Source organism: Haliotis rubra, unplaced genomic scaffold (genome assembly GCF_003918875.1).
Source record: "Haliotis rubra isolate DU_JTF1 unplaced genomic scaffold, ASM391887v1 Scf114, whole genome shotgun sequence".
NCBI lineage: Eukaryota > Metazoa > Mollusca > Gastropoda > Lepetellida > Haliotidae > Haliotis > Haliotis rubra.
In genome coordinates, this window is record NW_025765048.1 from 1969561 (window position 1) to 1982773 (window position 13213).

At 42.0% G+C, this 13213-nt stretch overlaps 1 protein-coding gene across 3 annotated transcripts in view; it reads left to right on the plus strand.

The window, feature by feature from the left end:
• The window catches only part of LOC124253056 (hemicentin-1-like), a 123463-nt gene that overhangs the window by 13823 nt on the left and 96427 nt on the right, over positions 1 to 13213 (plus strand). The window contains exon 1 of one of the 3 annotated variants that reach the window (XM_046686797.1): positions 8639 to 8658. The exons of the other annotated variants lie outside the window; for them this stretch is intronic. The gene's annotated coding sequence lies outside the window, so the exon portion shown is untranslated. Of the gene's footprint in view, positions 1 to 8638; positions 8659 to 13213 lie in introns of those variants that run through there. 3 annotated transcript variants of the gene reach the window in all.

Here is a 13213-nt window from a genome sequence, read left to right on the forward strand (position 1 = left end):
CCCCGTGTGTTTAAACTAAAATTATCCATACACTAGTCAGGTGTGATGTTAAACATGGCCCCGTGTTGCTATATCCATACACTAGTCAGGTGTGATGTTAAACATGGCCCGTGTTGCTATGTCCATACACTAGTCAGGTGTGATGTCAGGTGTGATGTTAAACATGGCCCCTGCGGTTGCTAAGTATCCATACACTAGTCAGGTGTGATGTTAAGCATGGCCCGTGTTGCTATATCCATAAACATGACCCCGTGTTGCTATATCCATACACTAGTCAGGTGTGATGTTAAACATGGCCCCGTGTTGCTATGTCCATACACTAGTCAGGTGTGATGTTAAACATGGCCCCGTGTTGCTATATCCATACACTAGTCAGGTGTGATGTTAAACATGGCCCCGTGTTGCTAAGCACCAGTCAGGGTGTCCATACACTAGTCAGGTGTGATGTTAAACATGGCCCCGTGTTGCTATATCCATACACGAGTCAGGTGTGATGTTAAACATGGCCCCGTGTTGCTATATCCATACACTAGTCAGGTGTGATGTTAAACATGGCCCCGTGTTGCTATATCCATACACTAGTCAGGTGTGATGTTAAACATGGCCCCGCGTGTTGCTATATCCATACACTAGTCAGGTGTGATGTTAAACATGGCCCCGTGTTGCTATATCCATACACTAGTCAGGTGTGATGTTAAACATGGCCCCGTGTTGCTATATCCTTACACTAGTCAGGTGTGATGTTAAACATGGCCCCGTGTTGCTATATCCTTACACTAGTCAGGTGTGATGTTAAACATGGCCCCGTGTTGCTATATCCATACACTAGTCAGGTGTGATGTTAAACATGGCCCCGTGTTTGCTATATCCATACACTAGTCAGGTGTGTGATGTTAAACATGGCCCCCATACACTAGTCAGTGTTGCTATATCCTTACACTAGTCAGGTGTGATGTTAAACATGGCCCGTGTTGCTATATCCATACACTAGTCAGGTGTGATGTTAAACATGGCCCCGTGTTGCTATATCCATACACTAGTCAGGTGTGATGTTAAACATGGCCCCGTGTTGCTATATCCATACACTAGTCAGGTGTGATGTTAAACATGGCCCCGTGTTGCTATATCCATACACTAGTCAGGTGTGATGTTAAACATGGCCCCGTGTTGCTAAAATTATCCATACACTAGTCAGGTGTGATGTTAAACATGGCCCCGTGTTGCTATATCCTTACACTAGTCAGGTGTGTTGTTAAACATGGCCCCGATGTTGCATGGCCCGTGTCCATACACTAGTCAGGTGTGATGTTAAACATGGCCCCGTGTTGCTATATCCATACACTAGTCAGGTGTGATGTTAAACATGGCCCCGTGTTGCTATGTCCATACACTAGTCAGGTGTGATGTTAAACATGGCCCCGTGTTGCTATATCCTTACACTAGTCAGGTGTGATGTTAAACATGGCCCCCGCGGTGTTATGCTATGTCCATACACTAGTCAGGTGTGATGTTAAACATGGCCCGATGTTGCTATATCCATACACTAGTCAGGTGTGATGTTAAACATGGCCCGTGTTGCTATGTCCATACACTAGTCAGGTGTGATGTTAAACATGGCCCGTGTTGCTATATATCCTTACACTAGTCAGGTGTGATGTTAAACATGGCCCCTGTTGCTATATCCATACACTAGTCAGGTGTGATGTTAAACATGGCCCGTGTTGCTATATCCATACACTAGTCAGGTGTGATGTTAAACATGACCCGTGTTGCTATATCCATACACTAGTCAGGTGTGATGTTAAACATGGCCCGTGTTGCTATATCCATACACTAGTCAGGTGTGATGTTAAACATGGCCCGTGTTGCTATATCCATACACTAGTCAGGTGTGATGTTAAACATGGCCCGTGTTGCTATATCCATACACTAGTCAGGTGTGATGTTAAACATGGCCCCGTGTTGCTATGTCCATACACTAGTCAGGTGTGATGTTAAACATGGCCCCGTGTTGCTATGTCCATACACTAGTCAGGTGTGATGTTAAACATGGCCCCGTGTTGCTATATCCATACACTAGTCAGGTGTGATGTTAAACATGGCCCGTGTTGCTATATCCATACACTAGTCAGGTGTGATGTTAAACATGGCCCGTGTTGCTATATCCATACACTAGTCAGGTGTGATGTTAAACATGGCCCGTGTTGCTATATCCATACACTAGTCAGGTGTGATGTTAAACATGGCCCCGTGTTGCTATATCCATACACACTGAGTCAGGTGTGATGTTAAACATGGCCCGTGTTGCTATATCCATACACTAGTCAGGTGTGATGTTAAACATGGCCCGTGTTGCTATATCCATACACTAGTCAGGTGTGATGTTAAACATGGCCCGTGTTGCTATATCCATACACTAGTCACTAGTCAGGTGTGATGTTAAACATGGCCCGTGTTGTTATATCCATACACTAGTCAGGTGTGATGTTAAACATGGCCCGTGTTGCTATATCCATACACTAGTCAGGTGTGACACTAGTCAGGTGTGATGTTAAACATGGCCCGTGTTGCTATATCCATACACTAGTCAGGTGTGATGTTAAACATGGCCCGTGTTTGCTATATCCATACACTAGTCAGGTGTGATGTTAAACATGGCCCCGTGTTGCTATGTCCATACACTAGTCAGGTGTGATGTTAAACGTGGCCCATACACGTCAGGTGTGATGTTAAACATGGCCCGTGTTGCTATATCCATACACTAGTCAGGTGTGATGTTAAACATGGCCCCGTGTTGCTATATCCATACACTAGTCAGGTGTGATGTTAAACATGGCCCCGTGTTGCTATATCCTTACACTAGTCAGGTGTGATGTTAAACGTGGCCCCGCGGTTTGCTATATCCATACACTAGTCAGGTGTGATGTTAAACATGGCCCGTGTTGCTATATCCATACACTAGTCAGGTGTGATGTTAAACATGGCCCGTGTTGCTATATCCATACACTAGTCAGGTGTGATGTTAAACATGGCCCCGTGTTGCTAAAATTATCCATACACTAGTCAGGTGTGATGTTAAACATGGCCCCGTGTTGCTATATCCATACACTAGTCAGGTGTGATGTTAAACATGGCCCCGTGTTGCTATATCCATACACTAGTCAGGTGTGATGTTAAACATGGCCCCGTGTTGCTATATCCATACACTAGTCAGGTGTGATGTTAAACATGGCCCCGTGTTGCTATATCCATACACTAGTCAGGTGTGATGTTAAACATGGCCCCGTGTTGCTATATCCATACACTAGTCAGGTCAGGTGTGATGTTAAACATGGCCCGTGTTGCTATATCCATACACTAGTCAGGTGTGATGTTAAACATGGCCCCGTGTTGCTATATCCATACACTAGTCAGGTGTGATGTTAAACATGGCCCCGTGTTGCTATATCCATACACTAGTCAGGTGTGATGTTAAACATGGCCCCGTGTTGCTATATCCATACACTAGTCAGGTGTGATGTTAAACATGGCCCCGTGTTGCTATATCCATACACTAGTCAGGTGTGATGTTAAACATGGCCCCGTGTTGCTATATCCATACACTAGTCAGGTGTGATGTTAAACATGGCCCCGTGTTGCTATATCCATACACTAGTCAGGTGTGATGTTAAACATGGCCCCGTGTTGCTATATCCATACACTAGTCAGGTGTGATGTTAAACATGGCCCCGTGTTGCTATATCCATACACTAGTCAGGTGTGATGTTAAACATGGCCCCGTGTTGCTATATCCATACACTAGTCAGGTGTGATGTTAAACATGGCCCCGTGTTGCTATATCCATACACTAGTCAGGTGTGATGTTAAACATGGCCCCGTGTTGCTATATCCATACACTAGTCAGGTGTGATGTTAAACATGGCCCCGTGTTGCTATATCCATACACTAATTTACTGCTTGACAGATCCTGCAGGATAACATCTCCAGAAAGCTACAACACTGTTACAAGTGTTTACAGTAATATGGGGCCGTTTTTTTACCAACTCCAGATAGTTAATGATTTCTGACACTAATAATGCTGATAGCAGAAGAAAAGGGAATATTTTGTCAGTCTCAAAGTAATTATCTATTTTTAAACCTATGAATGTCTGATGTCTGTTTTGTGAAAAAAGGGTTGGGTTTTTTTGGGGGGGGCAAGAAAAGATAATTAATGTCAACTGTCATGCTCATGTTGTCCGAGGCTCCACAATTTGCTATGAGAGTTGTCTTCCTTAGCTGTCAGGATCTGCTGATAATCTGGGTTCAAATCCCAGATTTGCCTCAAGTTTGATTTTTTGCCTGACCAGATTCATTTTGTCTCTGAAGATGTAAATGCCCACAATCTACATCACTTACTTCCCTCTGTCATTTGATAAACACCAGCTTTAAGTGGACTGTGAACCTGTCTCACAAGTCTTTAGGTTTCTTCTAAATAAACAGATTCTAATCCGAAGGACCCAAAAGGAAGGTAGGCTTACAAAACTCATGTCCTGCTGGAAAGATTAGAAATGTCCATGTAAGTGTGTCGGCAGCCAGTCGTGGTAACATCAGCCTTCTTTGTAGTGACAGAGGGATGAACAGCTACATGGATGGGTAGACTAGAACTCACTGGGCTTATCAGTCATCGTGTGTAGACTTATGATCATGTTAGGGGCTAGCTGGTTAGCCACGCAGTTAGCAAGTCAGGAAACCCAGCTCCTTGTTATAATGCATGAGGACCAGTCCCAAAAAACATGGCAGTCTTTTATGATCGTGTTTAGGTTTCCATAAAAAAGAAAGCTTTTTTGTGCAAGCCTATCAAGAATGTTCGGTTATGTTCTGGTAAGGAATTTTGAAAGGCTTTAAATCGTGCACTTGATGAGAGAATGATATCGGATCAAGCTGAGGGTTGTTTTGATAAGAACAATCAAATACTGCTGTTGCCTGATGTCAAAACATTTCTACTTTATTCAATGAATGGTGCTGGTGATACCATCGTAAGCTATTGACAATTACCCCTGCACTGTGTTCATTGTACAAATATCCTCTTGACTTTTGTAGAATTCAGTCATGTGTATGAAGGTGGATGAATTCTTAAAACTTGAAACACAGAAATGTTTGAAAAGAATAAAAAGTTTAATTTCTGCTCATTGACTAACATGCTCGCTCATTTATTGGCTGATATATTCCTTGTTTCACTACCCAGTGAATGTGTTCACTCATTTATTGGCTGATATGTTCGTTGTTTCATTACCCAGTGAATGTGTTCACTCATTTATTGGCTGATATGTTCGTTGTTTCACTACCCAGTGAATGTGTTCACTCATTTATTGGCTGATATGTTCGTTGTTTCACTACCCAGTGAATGTGTTCACTCATTTATTGGCTGATATGTTTGTTGTTTCACTACCCAGTGAATGTGTTCACTCATTTATTGGCTGATGTGTTCGTTGTTTCACTACCCAGTGAATGTGTTCACTCATTTATTTGCTGATATGTTTGTTGTTTCACTACCCAGTGAATGTGTTCACTCATTTATTGGCTGATGTGTTCGTTGTTTCACTACCCAGTGAATGTGTTCACTCACTCCCTCTCTAGCTAATGAGAAAAGAGTTCAAACTTTCACTCACCAATTTACTCTCTCATTCACTCTTTCACTCTCATTCATTCTCACAAAATGCTGATGTGGCTTATTTTACTTTGCTGTTTAATCATCCCTTTGTTATTTTTTTTAATATGTATATATAAACATAATTTATTCATGAAATTAAAAAAATAACATGAATATGGATTAGCACAACAAGCCAACAGCTAATGTAAGTGCCACTGCATTAAATATAACAGAATACAATCAATGAATAATTAACCTCAAACAAAGTACAGAAGCAATTATTTCCACAAAGGCAAGAAATGGATAATAATAGGAAAATATCTACACAGTTACATTCAATGGTTCATAGTAATTGCATACAAAAGAGTTTTGAATAATTTGAATCCATTGGATGACAGTAGTATATATTTATGAACAGAGTCAATATATGGAATGGAGGAATATTAATGAAATTCAATTTTGATCAACTGATAATGTTCAAATCCGCCACGGCTTCAGTTTGTAATAAGTTTTGAGATATATGGCTGGTTACACTGGCCATAGATCTCATCTATCTCGATTGTCAGCTGAATGATTGCAGTGTTCAACAAAAACCAAATCCTTCTAGTTCCAGGGCTCCAGATAATTATTCAATATCAGGAGTACTTCTTCTTTTTTTAAAATAGGACTACTGGAAAAACTTAAGAGTACATTTAGAGTACTAAATGGAAATTAATGGAGTATGTGATCTTGTGTTTCGTTTCATATATGCACCACAACATTGCTACTCTTGTGTAAACAGGTAAAAAACAAGAAAACAATACTTTTTTCAGATAAATACATCTGTAAATGATTCTAAGACCGTACGACATTGCTGTGGTGCGTAACTGCTATGTTTTCTAAAGTATTCCCTACCGTATTGTGCATATTTATCATCCGTACATACATCGATACAGCCTTTATCTGGAGCCCTATAGTTAATGATAATAATAATAATAATAACTTATAAAGCGCAAATGTCCACACACTTATGAATGCTCAATGCGCTGAGTTGGAAAATATTTGTTTAAGATTGGATACATAAACTTTCCTGTTTGTACAATTTGTGATAAGTTCATAGCTGATATTGTCATGTTTTATGAAATTGTGAAAGTATGGATTGAAGTCCAAAACTGGATAAATAGCAAGGCGGAAATCAATATACAGTTTATTAAAGAACCACTCTGATGGGCTTTCCTTCTAAATGAAATGAACCTTTAAACGTTATCAGTCTTGTAATAAAAAACACAAGTTTCAAAGTTTATCTTGAAAGAGGAAAACTTTCCTTTGCTTCGTTCCAGTGGGAGTTAACAAATTATTATAACATAACTAATGCCATAGCTTACTCTTACATAGAATAAGCTGATTAATTCTGTTGCTGGAAGTATATTTGCCTTGAAGAATTAGTGTAGAGGTATTTATCTGATCTTATTAAGTCATAACAGGGGCAAGAAAAGAAGTAATTTGTTAATTTACTCACACACTTAATCCTGTTCTCTTACACTCACCCAGATATTCAAATTCTTGCTCACTCACTCACTTTTCTCTGTGAACCCCGACACTCAGTTTCACTCTGACAGTTTGGAATAGATGGAGTAGATTTGTGCAACTTTTACATGTAAGTAACAGGTTAGAGCAATGTTGATGATAAAACTGTCTGATGGGAATGAGAAAATGCCAGGTAAAGACTTCCTGTCAGTGATTGAAATACTTTCCTTGATAAGATAAAGTTTATTTTACAATGCCAAGTAAGTGTCATCAATTGTTTGTCAACTTGGGGGAAATTTACTATAAGGAATGTATGGGGATTACAAACGGCTTGATTTCTCAAGAGACAGATTGTAAACGTCTGATTGGTTGACAATGTGAGATCAGAATGAGGCTACAGAGATGCCATCGTCAAGATGGACTATACAACTGATATTGACGAGGTATTGGTGATCGTAAAGAGATTAGTATTGTCACAAGTACCTGATAAATTACAATGAGACTGTGAACCACGAACCCATTTTACACAATGTCGTTTGTTCTGCTGGTCTGGTAGCGCCCCTTTAAGAGCAGAGCTGCACTTGTGTTGATAAGGGGATTAGTGTAATCTGGGTCTATACCCATCATGATAGATGGATAATTAAGTTTGGTCAGATATTGGCTTGCTACTGTCTGTGCCCTGGTGTAAATTAGCTCAATAGATCCTAACAAAGTTTGGAAACAGCTTCCAAATTAACAAATCTGTCAGATTCTCCAGGGGGAGGTAATCATTGGCTCTGTTGGGTCAGTTAGCAAAACTGCAACGTAATCAGCTTCAGCAAATAGACATTGTCAGTTACACAAAATGAAAAAATATGGTTATCGGTTGACCTTGCTGACCTCTGTATAGTAACCTTTGACATATGTATGATATGCCATTATGTTTTCTTTCAATGAGTGAACTTGTTGAAACTAAGTTATCAGAAAGGAATTGCTTTGTAGACAGAGAAAACAGCATGTGTGTGTGTGCGTGCATGCGTGCATGCATGTGTGCATGTATGTCATCATTAGCGATAAGAGTCAAAAGTTAATATTTTTAAAATACTCAATAAAACCCACAAATAAGATCTAAAAAATAATGTTTATACAGTGCTCACATGTTAACTTCTTTGAGAGGCATTTAGAAGTTGGAGCAGTAAGGAAGGATAACAATATATGGATGAACAACTTCTTTATTGCTGCGAGAGCGCGTAGGTTCTAACACCGTTATCAAGGAAGGATAACAATATATGGATGAACAGCTTCTTTATTGCTGTGAGAGCGACGTTTCTCGAAGGAGATTGTTACTATATTACAAGTTACTATTTTGTCCATTGCCAACAGGTTTACAAGATAATATTCTTGCAATCACTTTTTAGTATTAGCTCATTCACTGATTCACTGATTCAGCAAACAGTATAGTCTGTCTCACAGTCTCTGATCATCATATGAGCGAAATATTCTCAAGCACGACGATAAACCCAATTTCACCTCACCTCACCTCACAGTCCCTGAACCATATTATTTTCCCTCCTGCCTAGCCCTCCCTGCAATGCTAAACCCCTAAGTGAAGCAAGTCTAGATTTCCCCAGGTTTAGGTGGTGCTCCATTTCAATTTACATGGGTTTATTTGTTACAATCAGAATTATAGATATTCAGAGACTAAGCGTTAGTCTACAAACGGAACTGCGTTCTGGCCTGAGGGCAGAGAGGTGGGGACAACAGATGACTCACGATTGTTTTGGAACAGTCAAGTTGTAACTTCATCATAATGATGTAGCTACCGACATACTGATTGCATTGTTTGTAGGCTAAATAACAGACAGATGAGTTGTGCCAAGAGGTGGGTGAAAGTCTTGCTATCATGGTGGTTGTGTCTAGCCGTGTGTAAAACAATCGGTGCAACACAGCCAACATTGTGTCAGTGTCATCACTGATTTACTATCTCTCCAGCACCAATCATAACTAGCACCGGAAACCAACGTGTGAAAGTGGGGAGCTTGCGCTGCAACTACAGGATCAGATTAACATGATTATGTAGCAAGAAATGTTACCACGGTTGTGTTGTGTGTGGTACAGAGGCAGGGGAAGTGATGATGTGGTCTTGGTTTGGTGGGCAGTCCTTGAAGAGCTTCCTCACCTCTGCTTTGTGTGGGTACAGAGGCAGGGGAAGTGATGATGTGGTCTTTGATTGATGGGTCCTTGAAGAGCTTCTCACCTCTGCTGTGTGTGGGTACAGGTGATGGCAGTCCTTGAAGAGCTTGGTTTGGTGGGCAGTCCTTGAAGAGCTTCCTCAAGGCAGGGAAGTGATGATGTGGTCTTGGTTTGGTGGGCAGTCCTTGAAGAGCTTCCTCACCGCTGCTTTGTGTGGGTACAGAGGCAGGGGAAGTGATGATGTGGTCTTGGTTTGGTGGGCAGTCCTTGAAGAGCTTCCTCACCTCTGCTGTGTGTGGGTACAGAGGCAGGGGAAGTGATGATGTGGTCTTGGTTTGGTGGGCAGTCCTTGAAGAGCTTCCTCACCTCTGCTTTGTGTGGGTACAGAGGCAGGGAAGTGATGATGTGGTCTTGGTTAGGTGGGCAGTCCTTGAAGAGCTTCCTCACACTGCTTTGTGTGGGTACAGAGGCAGGGGAAGTGATGATGTGGTCTTGGTTAGGTGGGCAGTGGGTTGAGGAGCTTCCTCAAGGCAGGGAAGTGATGATGTGATCTTGGTTCGGTGGGCAGTCCTTGAAGAGCTTCCTCTCCACTGCTTTGTGTTGTACAGAGGCAGGGGAAGTGATGATGTGGTCTTGGTTAGGTGGGCAGTGGGTTGAGGAGCTTCCTCAAGGCAGGGAAGTGATGATGTGGCCTTGGTTTGGTGGGCAGTCCTTGAAGAGCTTCCTCACCACTGCTTTGTGTATGGTGTCCTGGTTTCAGAACTTTGTTGGAGATTTTTTCAGGTCATTGGATCTTGTTGGAATTTGTTGTAGGTCGTTGGATGCCTTTACAGATTTTTGGACATAATTGGATGTTGTTGGAGGTTGTTAGAGATTGATGGATATAGAATGTAGTTTTGTGTATGTAACACCTTTTATCCAGTAAATAATATGCAAACTGAAAGTAGTGTGAGTATATTATGTTTCACTGTGGCATCGACTCTCTGGTCTGCTGCTTGCCTGGAACGTCCCCCAGATGTAATGCTAATGAGCATCTCACAAACTTTTCTCTTCATGGATGTCTTGACTTTGCCATTTTGTCAACAAATTTACCAGAAGTAGTTAGTTTCCGATCAGTCAGCATGAAGTGTTTAAAATGATGTACAATTGTTAAGTTACCATTAACTTAGCGATGAAGCTAGAGAAGAATAAAGCCGGCATTGTGTTGCTTCCAAACATAGTAACAATAATGTCACCTTGAATTTCCTTTCTATTTCTACCTCAGTGTCAAGCAGCCAGGAAGATTGACAGGCATTTGTAGATAACTTTAAGGTTTTGTTTGGACCGGGTTGCTGGAAGTCATTGTTCTAGATGCTTCATGTTCCAGCAGCAGTTAAATACCCTAGCATGATTGTTGTCCTGTTTCAGAAAGAGTGTACTTCCTACACTGATTTCCTTATAGAATAATGAATGAAAACCAGTTGATTTGACCCTGTGCAATATAAGGGGCACATAGGGATCCAGTGGTCACAAATGGAGTTGTGTCCCTTGGCTGACAAGGATGTGCTGTCTGTATGTTTGAATCCAACTTTTACCTTAATAATGATTCTTTGTAGCAGTCCAGACCTGGCGGTTCAGTCTTGTTGTTCCTAAAATGTCATAGTATGTTCTGTTCAAAGTGGCATTAACTCTTCTTAAGATAATCTCCATCTGTGGTTCAAGATTCAAAATCCTGTCATTACTGTCAGTGTTGGTAACCTGGAAGTTGATGTCTGGGATGCCACTCTGCCGTACACCTGCTCATGTTGCCTGCTAAGCCTGTGTCTACTCACACCACACAATCAGCTGGACAACCTGAGGCTGCTCTCTGCTTGCAACCAGAATATTCTACCAAGCTTTCCTGTTGACAAACAATGCCCAAGGGCTTGACGGACCTAAAACCAGAAAGAGGTTGCGGTCTGACAACTGGCCATTCGGAAGAGCTAGTTTGGATGACCTTGCTGCTGGTCGTGATAGGTCATTAGGATCTGTGGACACGCTCACACAACCACTACGTTTTGATGCTGATCTGCAATCAGTCACTTCTTACCCAACTCGGCATTGTCCCAGACAGGAATTATCACGTGATTTCCAAATACTTTGGCATTGATTGTTGAAAATTGCCACCTACAGCTCGTATGGTCCCATGTGTAATGAGTATTGATGATTTCTAGGCTTAAATGGTGATTATCCTTGGTGTTCCTTGTGCACTCACTGCTGAAACTGAATGAACTGAGTGAGTGAGTGTGAAGGTTTCTTAATACAGCAATCCACATATTTAGATCCCAAACCTCAATAACCTCACCCACTTACTATGATGGTGAAACTCCTGTAGGTTGTGGTTTAGAACAGCCCCGAGCACTGAGCTTTTTGTCATAGGTGGTGACTGAATGGGGGGTTCATCAGGCTTGGTGACTTGTTCACTGTTGGAAGAACTGACCGAATGGAGTCATCACGCTCACACACTCAGACTGTCAGTCACCAGTTGTCTCAATGTAATCATCAAGAGACTCCTGTGATACAGCTAGAGGTTGGCTGATTGTGGCATGGAACACACTCAGACTGTCAGTCATTTGTTGTCTCAATGTAATCATCAAGAGACTTCTGTGATACTGCTAGAGGTTGGCTGATTGTGGCATGGAACACTCAGACTGTCAGTCATTTGTTGTCTCAATGTAATCATCAAGAGACTTCTGTGATACTGCTAGAGGTTGGCTGATTGTGGCATGGAACACTCAGACTGTCAGTCACCGGTTGTCTCAATGTAATCATCAAGAAACTCCTGTGATACAGCGAGAGGTTTGCTGATTGTGGCATGGAACACTCAGACTGTCAGTCATTTGTTGTCTCAATGTAATCATCAAGAGGCTCCTGTGATACAGCTAGAGGTTTGCTGATTGTGGCATGGAACACTCAGACTGTCAGTCATTTGTTGTCTCAATGTAATCATCAAGAGACTCCTGTGATACAGCTAGAGGTTTGCTGATTGTGGCATGGAACACTCAGACAGTCAGTCACCGGTTGTCCCAATGTAATCATCAAGAGGCTCCTGTGATACAGCTAGAGGTTTGCTGATTGTGGCATGGAACACTCAGACTGTCAGTCACCAGTTGTCCCAATGTAATCATCAAGAGGCTTCTGTAATACTGCTAGAGGTTTGCTGATTGTGGCATGGAACACTCAGACAGTCAGTCACCGGTTGTCCCAATGTAATCATCAAGAGACGTCTGTGATACAGCTAGAGGTTGGCTGATTGTGGCATGGAACACTCAGACTGTCAGTCACCGGTTGTCCCAATGTAATCATCAAGAGGCTCCTGTGATACAGCTAGAGGTTTGCTGATTGTGGCATGGAACACTCAGACAGTCAGTCACCAGTTGTCTCAATGTAATCATCAAGAGGCTCCTGTGATACAGCTAGAGGTTGGCTGATTGTGGCATGGAACACTCAGACTGTCAGTCATTTGTTGTCTCAATGTAATCATCAAGAGGCTCCTGTGATACAGCTAGAGGTTTGCTGATTGTGGCATGGAACACTCAGACAGTCAGTCACCGGTTGTCCCAATGTAATCATCAAGAGACGTCTGTGATACAGCTAGAGGTTGGCTGATTGTGGCATGGAACACTCAGACTGTCAGTCACGGTTGTCCCAATGTAATCATCAAGAGGCTCCTGTGATACTGCTAGAGGTTTGCTAATTGTGGCATGGAACACTCAGACAGTCAGTCACCGGTTGTCTCAATGTAATCATCAAGAGGCTCCTGAGATATGGCTGCTGATTGTGGCATGGAACAGAAATGACAATGGTAAAGCCCCCATAGACACCATTATACAGCAGGTCAGCAAGGTGTCTGACTTGACCTACAATACTGGCCTGTTCCACTCAGGC